Source organism: Tenrec ecaudatus, chromosome 8 (genome assembly GCF_050624435.1).
Source record: "Tenrec ecaudatus isolate mTenEca1 chromosome 8, mTenEca1.hap1, whole genome shotgun sequence".
Lineage (NCBI taxonomy): Eukaryota > Metazoa > Chordata > Mammalia > Afrosoricida > Tenrecidae > Tenrec > Tenrec ecaudatus.
The window spans coordinates 125,633,973-125,651,153 of record NC_134537.1 but is presented as its reverse complement, the minus strand read 5'-3'; the positions used below and the strand labels follow the sequence as shown (position 1 = coordinate 125,651,153).

The following is a 17,181-nucleotide window of genomic DNA, read 5'->3' as shown; positions in this document are numbered from 1 at the left end:
CCAAAGACGTCTACATGCTCAGTTGCGGGTTGGGTCTGACTCATGGAGATCGTCGAGCACAGAGGTGGACTTGCCCCATGGGGTGTCCGGGGCAGTAAGTCTTTGTGGAAGCGACTGCCATACCTCTTGCTCTCACAGAGTGATTGGTGGGCTGAGACTGCTGACTGCCCAGTGCTCTGCCCCTGGGCCATCGGAGGGCCTTTGTGTAAGACAGACACGCAGCATCTAGCCGTCTGCCTGGGTTCTCACTCAGACGGACACAAAAAATGTCTGTCACTTCTTAAATGTCTGTTTCAGTGCCATGTTGTACTTTGTTAGGTTGCTGACCAATTGATCTTCGACTTAGAGCAACCCCATGTGACAGTGGAGCTGCCCCCGTGGGCGTTGTGGGCGGTCAGATCACCAGGCCTCCCTGCCGAGGACCCGTTTGGGTGGCCATGCCAACCTTTTGGCTAGCAGTCCACCGTCCCTGCGGCCACACCGAGCAGTCTTAACCGCATCCTGGGAAGTCAGTGTGCTTCTCAACCCTCCCCCCCCCCCCCCCCCCCGCCCCGCCCGCTCCCCTGTTAATGTTCCCTGCCCGCCCTTCAAGATAGTACTTTACCCGGATAACCCACCCCCCTCAGGAACTTTTACTAGTACAATTGTGTTGTGCATCTGTTTGTGTCCTGTAGCCCCTTGGGAGGCCACCAACCATTGTAGTAGCTGAGCCTTTTCTACCTGCCGAGAAGCAGTGTTTGTTATTGAGGGCAGGCCCTACCACCCTCCCTCCCGAAACTAAGGATGCGTGTGCTAAGTGAAAAGGAAATTCCAGTCTAGTGGCTACATCCTGCGTCATTCCATTTTTATGGCATTCTTTACAAGGGGGAACTGAGACCAGGCAACACATGGGTAGTGGTTGCCAAGGGAGGAGAGGCGGGTTGGCTGTGAAGAAGGATGGGGGTAGAAGCGGTCAGCCTCCCCACTGTGGTGGTGGACACACAGCAGCAGGCATCTGTCAGGATTCATCGAACTCTGCCCTCCAGGGGCCAGCCTTACCGTGTTTAATTGCCCCTCAGCGGCCGGGCTTTCTCGCGTGCACTTTGGAAGTGTGGGCAGCAGAGACCGGCCCCGGCGAAGGACGTCATGCTTGGTAAGACAGAGGGTCTGCTGTAATGGACTCCAGCACAGAAACAGGGCGAGGCTGGCACAGGGTTAGGCGGTGTTTCCGTCTGTGGGAGTCGGAACCTCCTGGATGGCACTAAGAGTCACAATAGCATCTAGCCTGGCTTTCCCGCTTTGCCCTGGCTTAAACCAGGAACGCCTTTGGAGAGCGAGATTAGGAGGGTCCAAGGCTGAACTTCTGGCAATTGTCCACCACGCAGTGTGGCTCTGTATGCCTAGGTTCATGTATGAAATCATATAATGTTATCTTCTGAGAAAAAGCACCTGTGGCTGAAGCTCCAGGTCAGTGTGGGAGGTGTAAACGGAGCTCAGCCTCCTGAGACCAGACTAGGGGCTGATCCAGATTCACCAAGAGAGGAAATTCTACTTTCCTCCGAGGAATGGCTACAACCAGGCTGAGGTTTAATTTGCCGAAAGGCAAAGAGTAGGAGAAAAACTGCCCTCTCTTTCTCAGCGGCAGCTGGCTTATTGTTCAGGACTGACATTCGGTGAAACTTTCCCAACTCCCGTTGTGTCCCATGAGTGACAGAAGCTTGGGCCTGCCTCCCTTTCTGGAGTTCATGCTGAACTATGTAATCATTTTGTATCGAACGATCAGGGAGAAGCCGTGCTGGTAGAAATACAGGTTTTGCATAACAAAGGCGTCTGTATTTGTAACTGGTGCCAAGAAATGGGGCTTCTTCCTCCATTAATTTTTTAGATATAATTATTGTTTGGCAAATGATACTGAGCCCAAACCTTGTGTTTTAAATGCTCTGGTGACAAACGGGATATTTTTTCTCTTCCTTTTTGAAAGCCGTTACTGAATTGTCACATATTTTGGGAAGGTTCCTAGCTTGTGGTGTCAGGAAGATTTTGCTTCCTGTCAGGTGTCTAGCACGCTGGCAGGTAAAAGGGTAGTAGTAGTCAAGGCTGTGAAGCAATGCGGAGATAAAGGACGCTGCTTTACGCTTTGTGGTGTGTCCCACAGCCACGGAGCTGACATTGCTGCCCTTGTTTCTCCTAAAGACACAGGCATCCTGTCAATACCTATTAATCAATGATATTTATAGCATTCCTCCCACTGGGCTGTCAGCACATGCGTCTAACAACATTGATACCACATGGATACCATCACTACCATCACACTTTCCCCTGGCTTCGTACATCATTAGGAGCCCTGGTGGCATTGTTAGACTGGCTGATAGTTCAAATCCACCAGACGCCCAGCTGGAGAGGTTGGTGCTCATTGCTTCCGTGACGTTCACAGCACTGGGAGCCCTATGTAGAGCTGCGTGTGTACTTGGAATAGACGCAGTGGTATGCGTAGCTGGAGAAAGACTGGCTGTCTGTGCCCATAAACAGTTACACTCTTGGAAACCACAGGAGGTCGCTGTGGTCACCATCAACTCCATGGCAGTGAGCTTGGTTTGGCTTCAGCATAGTGGGTTGCCAATCGCACTGGTTAACAGTTCAAATCCACTAGCTGCTCTGTGAGAGGAAAAATTAAATTTCCTGCTTGAGTAAAAATTTACAGCCTCGGAAACCCATAGGGGCAGCTCTACTCTATCCTACATAGGGTCTCAGAGTCAGAATCAACTCCCTGGCAGTGAGTTTGTTTCCTACATCATTGCCGCCGACCTGTTACCCAGCACCGTTGTTAGCACTGCAGGCACGAAGGAAGAAGGAACCTGCGGAGCAGGCATCTCTGCGTGCCATTGACCCAGTCACACGCTGTTGTTGCGTGAGAAAGACGAGGCAGTGGCCTTAGTAAAGATTTACAGTTTCAGGAACCTTGTAGGACAGGTCTACACTGTCCTGTGGGGTCACCATGAATTGGAATTAACTTGCTGGCAGTAGGTTTGATTTAAATGTTTGTTTCTCTTGGTCCCCATCAAGTTGACCCCTGGTGACCCTGTGTCTGCAGAGCCAAACTGGTCCACGTGGTGTTAAAGCTGTGAGACTGCCAGGCGTGCCCACAGAGGGGCACCTGGGTGGGTGTGATTGCTGACAGTTTAGCTAGTAGTTGTGTGCTTCCTTGTGCACACCACGGGGGACACCAGAATAACAGAGCAGGAGGAAAACCCTTGTCTTTGGAGTCATAGAGCTTGTACAGACCTGAGCTTGAAGCCTGGCTCTGCCTCTGCCTCTTACTGTATGATCTTGCCTAACCTCTGAAGGCTTCATGTGTCGGTGGGAGGGGATAAAGCCTTCGCTGCAGGACTACATGGGGAGTGGTGATTGTGCGCGCTTTGCACTGCCTGTCTGTCGACTCTGCCCAAAAGAACTCCCTCTGCATTTTGTAACTTTTTCATCAGTCTTTCTCTAACTGCCTGGATTTATTTGGATTAAGGGGTACCCACAAAAAAGTGGGGGGAAAAGCTTCTCTGGGCAGAGCTTTCATAGTATGCATTATCCCCGCAAAGTGAGCATCAAGCAACTCACTCTGAGTTAGTGCACCCAGTAGAGTTGCCTGGGAAGGTTCTCTTTGGTCACAGTGAATTTTTTCATAAAAGCAGTTTTGCTCAAACCCCGTTTTTTGGTGATGGCCGATTGAAGAGCATGTGGCTGTGAAATTTTGTTTCTTGCTCAGGAAAAATGCCGCAGAAATTGTTGTGATGTTGAGCACAGCTTACCAAGACAGCACTATGGGAAAAACTAAGTGTATGAACGGTTTTCTCATTTTAAAAAAGGTGAAATGTTGATTGATTACAAATCTCCTTCTGGACATCTGTCAACTTCCTGAGAGGATGAGATTGAAAATATCCTGCGGGGCAGACCCCGATCCCAACTGCTTGGACATCCTCCTCCCCTCCCAGAAGAATGTACTACAGAGGACAGCGTGGAAGCTACAGCTCAGGGAGAGGGGCGCAGCTGATCAGAGCACTCAGGAGCAAATGAAGAGTGAAGGAGAGAGAGTGGAGCGCATCCTGGCCCACCAAGCCCCGAGGACAATATTTCTGCTCAGAGCAGACAGTGCATAGAGAACCAATGCCAACCATAGGGCCGGTCCCACCATGACCCATACGGACCCCTCACTGACCCATATCGCTAGAGGGACAACACTGGAGGCACAGTGCAGGAATTGTGCCCGATCTGACCCCGCTCCACCTGGGTGAAACACTGAGCGTATGCAGCAGAGCAGCAAGGGGAGCAAAGCAGTGAAGACCCTAGGGAATACCAAAAATAGACTTTGCTGGAAAACACTCCTAAAGGGCAACAAACAGACCTGGGACTATTAAAAGGCTTTTATTTTTATGGTGATGTTGTTTTGGTTTTCTTTTGTTATTTTGTTTTGCTCTGCCTTGTTTTTGTGCTTATTATCGTCTCTACATGTCTATCTAGATAAGATAGGTGGGATAAACAATACAGAGGAGAAAACAACTACACTGACGGTTGGGGTGGGGGCGGGACATGGGAGAGGGGAGGAGGGGAAAGGAAGTGGTGTTAAGAAACCCAGGGACAAAGGAACAACAAGTGATCTAAAATTGATGGCTAGAAGGACTTAGGATGCCTGGTAGGCTTGATCAAGGGCAATGTAACTGTGAAGAATTACTGAAACCCAAAGGTTGACCATGATAGTGGGACAAGAGGAAAGTAGAAGGAAATAGAGGAAAGAACTAGGAGACAAAAGGCATTCATAGAGGTCTAAATACTGGCATGTACATACATAAATATATTTATATCTAATCAGGAAATAGATCTATGTACTTAACATTTATATGCTAAGTATCAAGGTAGCAGACAGACATTGGGCCTCTACTCAAGTACTCCCTCAATGTAAGAACACTTTCTTCTAATAACCTGGAATTCTGTGATGCTCACCTTCCCAAAATGATCACTGAAGACAAAATGGGTACATAGCAAATGTGGTAAAGAAAGCTCATGGTGCCTGGCTATCAAAAGAGCTAGCATCTGGGGTCTTAAAGGCTTGAAGATAAACAAGTAGCCATCTAGTTGAGAAGCAAGAAAACCCACATGGAAGAAGCACACCAGCCGGTGTGATTATGAGATTCCAATGAGATCCGGTATCAGGATCAAAGATCCAGAACAAAAAATGATCTAAATATGAATGAAGGGGAGGGCAGAGTAGAGACCCAAAGCTCATATGTAGACAATTGGACATCCCCTTACAGAAGAATCACAAGGAAGAGATGGGCAGGTCAGGGTGTATTATAGCACCAACAAAACACAACTTTCCTCTAGTTCTTTAATGCTTCCTCCCCCCAACTATCATGACCCCAATTCTACCTTACAAATCCAACTAGACCAGAGCATATACACTGGCACAGATAAGACCTGGAAACATGGAAATCCAGGACAGATAACCCCTTCGGGACCAATAATGAGAGTGATATCAGAAGGGGAAGGTTGGGGGAGAAAGGGGTAACCAATCACAGTGATCTACATATAACCCCCTTCCTAGGGGATGGACTGCAGAAAAAGTGGATGAAGGGAGACACCAGTTAGTGTAAGACATGAAAAAAAGAATAATAATTTATAAATTATCAAGAGTTCATGAAGGAGCGGAGGGGCGCGGGGGGGGGATGAGGAGCTGATACCAAGCGCTCAAGTAGAAGCAAAATGTTTTGAAAAAATGGTGGTAATAAATGTGCTTGACACAATGTATGTGTGCATGGATTGTGATAGGAGCTGTATGAGCCCCCAGTAAAATGATTAAAAACAGATAAAAAGAGGAGCTGATACCAAGGGCTCGAGTAGAAAGAAAATGTTTTGGAAATGATGGTGGTAACATTCATACAACTATGCTTGATACAATTGATGTACGGATTGTTTTAAAATCTGTAAGAGCCCCCAATAAAAATGATTTAAATTGAAAAAAAGAAAAAATATCAACTGGTAGTTTGTACCACCAGGTCAGATTGTTCATCAAGCTCCCTGTTTAGAGTTTATGAAAAGATAGTGTAACAGTGTGAAACTAAAAAGGCCTGATTTGTGGCAGACAGGGGACTGGTTTTGCCCCCACGACAATGCACCTGCTCATGAAGCCATCTCAGTGCACCAACTTTTGGCGAAAAGCAGTATGTCTCTCTTGCCCCATGCGCCTTACTCACCCGGCTTTGCTCTGTGTGACTTCTTTTGTTTCCATGAATGAAGAGGGACCTGAAAGGACAGACTTGATGTGGTAGAAAAGGTGAAGAACAAAACGAGGGAGGTGCTGTCAGCCATCCAAATAGATGAGTTTGAACAATGTTTCTAAGAATGGAATAAGAGAGTTGACAAATGTATTAAGTGCAATGGAGAGTACTTTGAAAGTGATGTTTGTTTTGGAAGAAAAAAAAACACAGCTTGGGGTCAGGGGATTTTGCTTTTTCTTGTTTCTTTTTTAGTATCTCCTTGTATATATATTTATATGTTTATGTTTTTATCTTCAGAAAAGAATTGTAGTTCAAACACTTTAATACTTTAGTTCTAGTGAGTTGTTTTATTTCTAATATCTAATTGAAACTATTAGGTTGAACCATTTCAAATTGTTTTTGAATATTAGAAATAAGCTAATTTATGTGAGCCAATCTAGTAGGCAATGCAGATACTAAAAAGTTTTAAAGTATTCCCAAAATAAATAGGAAAGGGATGTACAGGACAAAAAAAACCCAAAAACAAAATTACAAAAAAAACCCGAAACAAACAGGAAAAAATTTTAAGGTTAATTCTCAATCTGAGCATATCAATATCATTGGATTTATTAGATTCATATTAGTGGTTTTGGCACATTAATTTCATGGCAGAGATGATTGGAGTGGGTATTAAAGTATGACCAATTGTCATGTAGATTTTCTACAATAAGCTCACTTTAAATGTTGCCATGTATGTAAGCTAAAAGAAAAGTAGAAAAAGCTATACCATGCAAATGCAAACTAAAAGAAGTCTGGTGTTGCTTATCTTACTATCACACAAAGAAGACATCAGACAACTGTTATTGATCAAAAGTGACATTATATAAAGAGTAAAGGCTCAATTTATGAAGGACATACAATCCTATATGTCTATGACCCTAGAACAGGAGATTCAGATGTCCGTAGTGAAAACACAAAGGAGTGAAAGGAGAGATGAACACACCCACTAGTGTCCTTGTAGACTTAAACCTCCTGGAACAATACCATCAAGCATCTGCATCGAATGGGCATTTTTATCACAGTCCATCTTACAATAGCAGAGTACACATTCATTTCAAGTGCACATCAGCACAACAATGGCAGATCATATCTTGGTCATAAAGCATACCTCAGTAAATTAAAAGAATGAAATCACAAAGTATGTTCTCTGACCCTAATAAACTCAAAGTAGGGTCGTTTTTAAACACAAAGTTGAAAATCACCAAACCCTCGGAAGATTAAGCAATATGGAGGAAGCCTCCAGGGAAATCAAAACAATTATTTTTGAATTGAGTGGAAGTGAGAATATAATGAAAATGAAAACATCGTTGAATGACGTTAGGTGATCCTTGGGTTCCTAGAGCTTATTCACAAAAGAAGGAACCTGGTAGTGCAGTGGCCAAGTTCTCTCTGCCCACTGGAAGGGGGTCAGCTGCTTTGCAGGGGGAAACACTGGGCGATCTGCTCGTGTGAAATTTACGTTTCAGAAAAATCCGCGGAGCACTTGCACTCTGTCCGGTAGGGTTGCCATGCGTTGGGATTGCTTTGATTGGCCATGTTACAGACGTCCACTCCAGAGGGTTCTCAGATATCCGCCCGCATGCATCCACTTCCACAATTATATCTTCCAACATTGACATCCAGGATACAGCAATCAGACTCATGGAATTCAACAGAACATGTACAACTCAATTAGAGGAAATTTCAAGCCAGTAATTTAGGGCTTCCACCTTAAAAAAGCCAGGAAGTGACTCAGGTGCAAACACAGAGAGAAAAACAAAGGTAATAAAAATAAGTGAGATGGAAATATAGTAAGATAAAGTCGCTGAAACTGAAGTTTTTTTAAAGGTAGATTCATCAGTCAGTTATACTGGTTAACTTTCTAGCAAGATTGACAAAGAGAAAAAAAAGGACACAAATGTCCAATTCTAAGAATGAAAGGAGACTATTACCTCCATGCAGACATTGAAAAGAATAAAAGGAGATTTTTATATTAAGATGATAGTTTAGATGGATGGATTAGTTTCTCCAAAAAAAAAAAAGCCCCCACTAAAACATAGACAAAATTAAATAGTCTCCATGCTTTTACGTATATTAAAGAAATTGAATCCATAGTTAAAAATTCCTTCCGGAAAATGAATCTCCTGACCCAGGTGCTTTTACTGGCAGGTTCTGTCAAACAGTTAAAGAAAATACAGTATCAGTTTTTTACAAAGTCTTGAAGTAAAAAGAAGAGGAGATTCCCTAATCATTCTTAGGAGGTTACCATTTCCATGATACCGCAAACAGACCAAGAAAGACATCACAAGAAAACTAAACCAGAATGTAGATGTAAAAAGATTTAGCAAAATAGCTGTAAATCACACCAGCAATGTGCACACGTACGGTGATGCACCGAATGGAATGACTGTTTTGAGGACATGCGTGACTGTCCAAGATTTGAAAATTCTATCCCTTTAACTCAATATATTGGCAGTCTAAGGAAAGAAAATCACACGATCATATCAACCGATGTTGGCGATGGTTAATTTGAAGTGTCCTCTTGGTCAGTTGTGTGTTAAAACACTAGGGTAGTTGCTGTTATTAGTAGGTACTTGAGATGAGTCAGTTAACTTCCAAGTAAATGAAACCACCTCTGTAAGGTGTGTAGCCTCATTCTAACACTGAAGGTCTAGGAGGCAAAAGGACGCTTCCCTAAGGTGTGGTCTGCCTTCAGACTAGAAATCGACTATAAATAATTTGACCCAATTTACTACACAGTCTATTACATGATAAAAACTCTCAGCAAACTCAGAATAGAAGGTATCTTTTCTAAATGGAAAGGGGGTCGAAAAAAAGGAATCTACTTAAAATGCACAGCTATCATTGAACTAATGTTAGAAAAAAATTGATCTTAAGATCAATAAAAAGGCTAAGAAGTGTTCACTTGTGCATCTCCTTTTAATTACCAGAAGATTTAGTTCAATAAAGTAGTAAAAGGAATTAAAACATGGAAAGGGGAGAAATACAGTTGCCCGTATTTGCAGGCGACAGGATTGTCTACATAGAAAATCCAGAGGAATATAACAATAACTGAGAATAAATATGTTTAGCAACGTCAGAGGATGCAAAGTCAACAAAAATGAATTTTTATGTTTTAATCCTTTAAGGCTTTTTATTGTGGGCTAGGTGAAGGCTTACAGAGCAGATCATTGATTGTATATTGCACAATTTATACACGTTTCCCTCTGAGAGGGAAGGGGGTGGGCTTTCTGTTCGCACAAACAGTTACAGTCTCAGAAACCCTCTACTGATCAGTCTTGACTCAATCATGGTCAGTTTGGGTTGGTTCCTAACCCAGGTTAACACGAGTCTCTCTTTCGCCCGTGACTTCCCTACCTTCCCTTTCCTGCATGCTTCTGGAACCATCAGATTTTCATGTGCGGCCCTTTCCTGGACTTTTATAACAGGAGACTCACTCAGTCTTTGTCCTCTTGTGCTTGGCTCAGCCTAATGGTCTCCAGATCCATTTTTGTTATGAGGTGTTCCACAGATGTGCCATTCTTCTGTGATGTTGCATAGATTTCATTGTGTACATGTTCCAAGGTGTGTTTACCCGTTCTTTCACCGAGGCACATCATGGATGGTTTCTGAGATTGTATGTCTGTCTGGAGCAGACGGCTGCTGCTTCCCCCTGCAGAGCAGTGGGTGGCTTGAAAGGTCACCCTGTGGTGGGCAGCCCATTGCCTAACCCACAGCACCACCAGGATTCCTTGTTATTTTTCCTGGAGAAGTAACAAATTAGATTCCCCAAAACCTGTCCTGGAATGTTTCTAGCAGCTCTGATAATATCCCAAAACCTGCAACGATCCTGATGTTGTGGAGTGAGATAAACAAAGCTGAGATAAATATATACAATTGAATACTGCCCAGCACAAAAATGAAGGAACGACTAGAACCCATATCTTGGATGAATTTGAGAAGCATTCTGGTAGGGGTGCAAGTCTTTATGGTTCATACTGTACTAGTTCATTTATATGATCTTCTCAAAGAAATGAAGTTACAGTGATGGAGAACAGGATTTATGGCTGGGGCGGGGAGTATGTAACTAGACAAGGGCAGACTTTGCCATAAATACCTATTCGTATACACATGCATACGTACCATAACCTCAAGTGTTTATTTTTGGCTTCTTGTTACAAAATTGTACGTGTGTTACAGCACTTACCAAAAATGTACATCATGCATGTGTGCTTAGTGACTTGATTTAACCTGCTCATGTTGTTCTCACTTCATTCATGTTTAATGTTACCTTTGCCATCAGTGAAAATGATAATTGTCTGCTGTTTAGAGTGATTCCCCCCCCCCCCCCCCCCGCTTTCCCTCTTAATCTCTGGTAACCACTAATAAATTCTGGTTTTGTATGTTTACCTATGTTTCCCTTTTGGAAAAAAAAGAGATCATACAATATTTGTCATTTTGTGGATTGCCTTGGTTTACTCAACCTGTGGCCTCCAGATTCATCCACATTCTGGGACATTTGGAGAACTTGTCCTGATACCTGTGGCTACACAGTACTCCATCGCGTGTATGTCCCACATGATGTGTGCCCATTTATATGTCATCGATGGCCACTGTTCCATCGCGTGTATGTCCCACATCATGTGTGCCCGTTTATATGTTCATCGATGGCCACTAAGGTTGCTTCCCATCTTTTGTTGCTGTGACTAGGCCTGCACTGAACATAGGTTTGCCTTCGCTCTTCTTTGTCTCAATGGTTTCTTAGGCGTTTGCTGAGTCTATGAATCTCATATATTCCAGAAACAAATCATTATGCATTGTAAGTGTTGGAATTGCTTTATTTCACTTGACGGATTAAATTTTCACTCACTTCATTGAGTTTTTCATTGAATAGTAGTTTGTTTTTTAAGAAGCTACAAATTTTTTTGACACAGAAAACATTTTTCCATTTTAAAAATCATTTTATTGGGGGTTCATACAACTCTTATCACAATCCATACAAATATCAATTGTGTAAAGCACATTTGTACATTTGTTGCCCTCATCATTCTCGAAACATTTGCTCTCCACTTAAGCCCCTGGAATCAGCTCATTTTCCCCCTCCCTCCCAGCCTCCCCCTCCTTCATGAATCCTTGATAATTTATAAATTATTGTTATTTTTTAATTCAGATAATTTTATTGGGGACTATTAGAGCTCTTATAACAATCCATCCATCAATCGCATCAGGCATATTTGAACATATGTTGCTGTCATTCTTTTCTAGACATTTACTTTCTATACTCCTTGGTATCAGCTCTTCTTTTTCTGAATAGTAGTTTCTAATGTATCTTAGAGCTTTGCTAAATAATAATCAAATGTATGAAGCTTTTCCCTTAATATTTGTGTACACTGCTTCTTGTACAAGAAATCCTTCTGTGATCTGAGTCCGTGAAGTTAATTCTGCTATTGTCTCTGTGTAGCTTTAAGATAGTCGTTTATATTTTGTTTTTCCAACCACTTTTTCTTGGTTTTTTCTTATGCTGGCTAGGGTGAGACCAATTTCGCTTTTTATTCAATCTACTTATCACTGCATTATGTATCGAAAAGCCCAACATTTCCCCAGTGATCAATTTCCATTTATCAGGTGACTATGCTTTTGCAGGTCTAGGTTTGTGTTTCTGTTAATTGCCCATAAAGACGATCTGGGGTACAGTGGGAAAGCTGGGAACTGAAAGAAGGGCCGTTTGAAGCCACCAACAGCACCGTAAGAGAGACGGCTTGGGGGTGGACTTTTCCAGTAGAGGTTTGTAGGCTAGGAAGCCCTATGGGGTCGCTCTACTCTGTCCTGTAGGCCACTTGAGTCAGAATTGACTGCGACACACAATGACATCTCCATTAGTGTATATGTGTGTGTGTATATACTTTTATTGGGGGCTCTTACCTCTCTTATCACAATCCATACATTCCTCCAATGTGTCAAGCACCTTTGCACACATGTTGCCATCATCATTTTCAAAGCATTTTCTTCCCACTTGAGCCCTTGATATCAGCTCCCCATTTCTTCCTCCCTCCCTTTCTATATCTTACATTGTCCTCCATCGCCCCTCACCCACTTTTCTGTTATTTGTTCCCCTGGGAGGGAGTTCTAGATTGATCCTTGTGATTGATTCCCCCTTTCTTTCCCCACCCTCCTCTGATCCTCCTGGTATCTCTACTCTCATTGTTGGCCTTGAGGGGTTTATCTATCTAGGATTCCCTGTGTTGTGGACTCTTATCTGTAGCAGCGTGAATGCTCTGGTCTAATCCGATTTGTAAGGTGGAATTGAGGTCATGATATTGGAGTGAAGGAAGCACCAGAGAGCTAGAGGAAAGTTGTGTGTTTCATGGGTCCATTAGTATATTTTTTCAGTACTTTTGTCAGTATCACTTTGTCATAAAATATAGTTTGATATCAAATCCTGATATTAGGTACGTAAAGTCTCCCTCTAAATTATTTATTTGAAGACAGTCTTAGTATTTGCAAATAATGACACTTTTGTTCTCTCTTGCTTACCCTTAATCTTTTATTTCTTTTTCCTGCTATCCAGTATTAGTTTGTTGAACTTGCAAAACAATGTTCAATTGAAGTAGTGATAATAGGCACTTTGTCTTGTTCTAAATCCCACAGGGAAAGCTTTCTATGTAAATAGGTGTTTCATAGACACCCTTTATCAGGTTAAGGAAGTTCCGTTCTGTTTCTAGTGTGCAAATAGTTTTTTTAAAATAGGGATAATAAATATTAAATATAATTTTAAGTATAAAAAAGTTTCTCCTTTTGAGATAGTCACATGACTTTTGTTTTATGGGCATAAGTTATATTAATTGATATTCTAATAATAAACTATCCTACATTTCTGGGATCAAACCTGATCTTGATTAATTACTATTGATGTTTTATACTTTCTCTTGCTTAGTTTGCTCAACTGTCCCCTATTCCCAAATATAAGCTGCTACTGATGTAAGATGCCTTGTTTGAGCATGTTGGTTGTTTTCAAGTGGATAAAGGCTAGACAGGTTTCAATAGAACTTCCAACTAAGACAAAGTAGGGAAAACATCCTGACATTCTACTTTGGAAAATTCATTAATGAAAATCCTATAGATCACAAGTTCAAGCTTCCCTGAAGGCATTGGCAAAAATAAGGCTCTAGGAATCGACAGAATCCCAACTGAAATGTTTGAAAACCTGGAAGCACTCACTTATCTACGCTAGGAAATTTGGAAGACAGCATATCTAGCCAGTTGATGGGAAGAGATTCATATTTGTACCTCTTCCAAAGCAAGGTGACCTAATAGAATACAGAAATTATTGAACAGTATCATCAGTATCACACACAAGTAAAATGTTGCTGAAGATCATTCAACAGTGGTCGCAGCAACACATTAACAAAGAGCTGCCAGCAATTCAAGCAGGAATCAGAAGAGGGCGTGGCACAATAGATGTCATTGCTGATGTCAGGTGTTTCTTAACTCAAAGCGGAGAATACCAGAAAGATTTTGACTTTTTTTGTTGTTTATTTTGTATGCAAAGACGTTCGACTGTGTGGATCATAACAAGGTATGGATAGCATTGTGAAGAACGGGAATTCCCGAAGACTTCATCATGTTCATGTGGAACCTGTACATGGTCCCCAAGAGGTAGTTTTCCCAATAGGTTAAAGAAATACTGCACGCTAGGATTGTGCCCTGTCAGCATATGTGCGCGTTCTGTACGCTGAGCCAATAATCCAAAAAGCCGAGCAATGGGAAGGAGAACTTGCCATCAGAGTTGGAGGAAGGCTTAACAGTCTTTGATGTGCAAATATCACACCCTTGCCTGATGAAGCAAGGGAGACTTGAGGGATGTGCTGCTGCCAATCAAGACTGCAGCCTTCAGTATAGACTCGAGCTCAATGTCATGGAAACAGAAAAGCCCAGTGACGAATAGCTGGCATCATGATAAACCAAAAAGGATCGACGCTGTCAGGACTTTCTCTTGCTTGGATCCACAGTCGGTGCTCATGGAAGCAGCGTGAAGAAATCAAACACCTTGTATTGCGGCACACAACCTCATTAAATTGCTGAAGAGCCAAGGTCCCACTTTGAGAACTCAGGGGCGCCAGACCCAGTGGCCTCACATGCATGTGAGTTGGACAGTGAATAAGAAAGCCTGCGGAAAATTGGAATTGGTACAAATGAGACTTCCGGATTGTTGGTGAAAAGTATTGAAGCGTCCATGAGCTGCCAGAACAACAAACAAATCTATCTTTGAAGAAGTACAGCCAGAATGTTGGGCGCCTTTTCTGCATATGTGCATTAGATTGCTATTTGTTTCTTCAGGTCTTCTATGTTAGAGAATTTTTTCAACAGCTTCATATTACTATTCCCTAGCTAGCGCTACTATGGAGGGAAGGCACTTACATCTTGCCAACTAAAAAATATTCAAAGATTTTCCAAGGAGCAAAGAGGTTAATTAGGAGGGTAGTTTATAGCCAGCGATGGGGAGAATTTATGTTCAACCCCTATCTCCCGACTTAAAGTACTGCTTATTCACTGAGATGGAGTCAATGCAAAGGTTTTGGGGAGAGTGACTTTATACTTATTTCTTAGGACCTCCCATGAAAATAGCCCTGTTTGGCAGGACTATGTTAATTAGGTAAATGTGCAGTAGTCTTTTTTTTTTTTTAACATTTTGTTAGGGGCTCATACAAGTCTTATCACAGTCCATACATATACATACATCAATTGTATAAAGCACGTCTGTACATTCTTTGCCCTCATCATTTTGAAAGCATTTGCTCTCCAGGGCAGTAGTCTTTTCAAGATTTATCCCATTGCGTCTGGTAGTTAGGACCACAACTTCTGGATGCGTCGCCTGCACGTTGGGATCAGTGCCATGCTGCTGAAGGTTATGCTGGTGGGGTGGCATTTTCTGTGGGTACTAGAATCCTGGAATCGGTTTACTTGTCAAGATACTCTAAGTATCAACAATAAGTATTATGATCACGACCATATGTGTAGCTATCACCTCATTTCTTTCAAACTAATTGTCTACAGCAGTGGTTCTCAACCTTCCTAATGCCACGACCCTTTAATATAGTTCCTCATGTTGTGGTGACCCCCAACCATCAAATAATTTTCCTTGCTACTTCATAACTGTAATTTTGCTACTGTTATGAATCGGGCAACCCCTGTGAAAGGGTCCCTTGAACCCCAAAGGGGTGGCGACCCACAGGTTGAGAATCAGTGGTCTAGAGGCTATTTCAAGAGGAAACAACATGCTACACTGTCTACCACAAAGGCTGTTCTTTGCATTGGCAGCAGTTGAGTTTCCCCTTTACTGATTATACTGGCCCAGGGGAATGGGCGAGACAGGAGGGAGTTGCACAGCCCTGCTCACCTGCCTCAAGAGCAACAAGAATGGCTCCCCAGCGTCAAGTCAGGGTATTACGCGTGTTGGAGTCATGATTCTAACATGTTTAACATTTTGAATGTTGGAGGTCCTCCTATCATAATGCTCATCAGGAAACGGGATCAATATCATGGCCAGCCCCACTCCCCTGAGCGCCTGTGACACCAAATGCGGTATTTTAACCATGGCTTGAATTTGTTTACTTTTGTCATCCTGATTTTTTTCTTCTTTGCTTTATATATTTGAGGATTTCATTACTAAGTCTTTCTAAGCTTAGGACTATTATACTTCATTTCTTTTTTTAGATTTGATCCCCCCCCAAAGATATATATATCTATATATATAGATATAGATAGATATAGATATATAGATAGATAGATTACAACTCCCCATCACTGGATTGGACTTGGTGGGGGCCCCTAAGAGGGTTTATTAGGCCTGTGAAGGCCTCATTATAGAGCATCCTCAAGCCCCCAGGAAGGTGACGTATTCCTGGAAGTTCACCTCCTGGTCCTTGTTCTGGTCCAGGTTGTCCATCAGCTTGGCCATCTCTGCATCCTCGCGCGGATGGTCAGCTCCTTCTGGATCCAGGTGCTCTTGTCTCCCTCTCTGCCAGAGTACTTGTAGAAGATGGCCCCCAGGAGGCCGGCAGGCAGGTCCAGGGGCACCCCACAGCAAAGGTTGCTGTGGAGTGAGAAGGGAGCGGTGGAGGGGCTGCCCTGTCTTCCTTTTGAATTGAACTTTTAACTTACACCACATTTGTGTCTAGAATATGTTTTGTCTTAGACTATAGTTTACAATATGACTAAAACTGTATCAACTTTTGGCTAATCGTTTCCTTAGGTATTTTTCTTGTTATCAGCATCTTGTTGAATTGTTCAGAATCTAACTTGACAATCTTTTTCTTTTAAATGTTTCTTTAACTGATTACAGCGCTTAGGGCTCAGTCTGTTTTATTGTAATTACTGACAGCCTGATTTATTTCTGTCATCTTTTTTTTTTGTAGTCGCTCCCGCCCCCTCCCCCCAGCCTTTTGTCAAATTGATAGATTAACTTTTTCTTCTTCCTAGTGTAGAAAAGAAATCGATGTTGACGTACACGACGGAGACCAGCCCAGGGAGCCCTTGTGGGCCGCTAACCACAATCAGCCTCTGGACACTGCCAGGCACTGTGTGGGAGCCAGAGACTGTCCATCTCGGGAACCCACAGGGGCAGCCCCACTCTGTCCTCTAAGGCCCCGGGGCCAGCGTGGACTCGATGGCAGCGAGTGACTTACCCACATTACCTGGGTAGGTCAGTTTGCAGACAGTGACAGCACATGGTGTCTGTGCTTGGAGTTCTGGCCACGCTGGCAGCCACTGTGGGGAGTTGGGAGACGTGTTTGGCTGGGGTGGGGTTTATAACTGTGCACACCGGAATTCTTCCACACTCTCAGGGACCCACCTGCATCATGGCTTCAGGCTTGGGGACACAGTGGTGAATTTTCCATTTCCATCCTTGATTGAGGCCTCA

At 43.0% G+C, this 17,181-nt stretch overlaps 1 protein-coding gene across 1 annotated transcript in view; it reads left to right on the top strand.

Annotated features, from left to right (window-relative positions):
• Window positions 1-17,181, top strand: part of WWC2 (WW and C2 domain containing 2) — a 238,019-nt gene that overhangs the window by 40,870 nt on the left and 179,968 nt on the right. The window lies entirely within an intron of this gene.